Below are 1,486 nucleotides of genomic sequence, written 5' to 3'. Positions count from 1 at the left end.
GAGGAGGGAGGAGGGGGCGGCCGGAGGAAGAGGGAGGGGCGCGGTAGGGAGGAGGGAGGAGAGAATAGGAGGAGGGTGGAGGAGGGAAGGAGGGACTACCTAAGTGGAGGAGGAGCAGGAGCATCGGCGGTAGCGGGTGACGACAGTGGTCGGCGAACGGCAGCAGCAGACGACGGGGGGTGCGGGGGGAGAGTGAGAGTGGTGTGGAGAGTTGGGGGCGGCCGCTTGGGGAAGATAGGATAGCGTTTAGCAATAGCGCGCTTTGAGATAAAGCGCTACTGCTAAACAACATAGTGGTAGCGCTCTTTAAACAAAACACCCTACTGCTAAGGCTAAGCATGTAAAAAATAAAAATACATTGGTCATCAATGATCTTTTTGTGTAGAATCTAAATTGTCAATAGGAATCTTCACCGATCCTTATTGCGGAATACAAATCCTACACATAGAGTTTAATGAAGACCAAGTGGTTGTGATGGTTTGAGAAGTAACGTATTTAAGGTGGTAAACACCCTATTCGTGGAGCAAGGTGGGACTAAACTTAATTAGAGACTAAACTTAGCAGTAGCGATGGTGTTAGAAAAGCATTGCTGCTAAGTTCGTTGTCAGTAGCGCGTTTGCAAAACATGCACTACTACTATACCTAGTCTGGCGGCTATGCCGTGGCAATTGTAGTAGTAGTAGCGCTGTTCTCACCTAGCGTGCTACTGCTACGCGGCTAGAAGTAGCGCGTTTTGTATCCGCATGCTATTACTAACTAGTAGTAGCTCCTTGTTTTAAACCGCGCTGCTGGTAAGATTCTGTGTATAAGCTTTTCCTTAGTAGTGGAAGTGTCTCCCTTGTGTACTCATTGTGTATTGAAATTATAATGAAAAGAGGAGAAAGGAAAGGAAAGTGAATAATTTGGATTAATTATTGGAATTCATTTGAATTTGTTGGCTATGAATTTATTTGAATTTGTTTGAATCAATTGGAATTTATTGGGACTTATTTGAATTTTTAGTACTCCTGAACTAAGACTAGTACATTAGTCATTATTGCTAGAGTAAAACTACACCATCAGTCATCCATCTGGACTAGGAGTAATTTGGGCAAATCTTTTGATGGTTGTACTCCTGGACATGAGTAATTTGGGACAAGTTATTATAGCAATTGTTTGATGTTATCCTGGTTGTACTCCTGGATAGGAGTAATTTGGAGCAATCACTATAGGAATCAGCTACTTTGCCGTCTGCCAAGGCAGACAGCAAAGGCCTTTGCCATCTGCCGCGGATGGCAAAAGGTGCCAGCAAAGATAGGATCGGCAAAGGCCTTCGTTGTCGTCTGCTTCCTGACGCGGACGGTAAAGGAGCCTTTGACATCAGCGGCAGACGGCAAAGAAAGCCGACGGCAATAAAGTCGCTGTTAGTCCGTTAGGTGGCTAACGGTAGTCTTTGCCGTCCGTGGCTGACTGCAAAGAGCATCAGGCCTTTGCCATCTGCCACGGC

Source organism: Triticum dicoccoides, chromosome 7A, assembly GCF_002162155.2.
Source record: "Triticum dicoccoides isolate Atlit2015 ecotype Zavitan chromosome 7A, WEW_v2.0, whole genome shotgun sequence".
Classification (NCBI taxonomy): Eukaryota; Viridiplantae; Streptophyta; class Magnoliopsida; order Poales; family Poaceae; genus Triticum; species Triticum dicoccoides.
Note: the sequence above shows the minus strand (reverse complement) of the source record.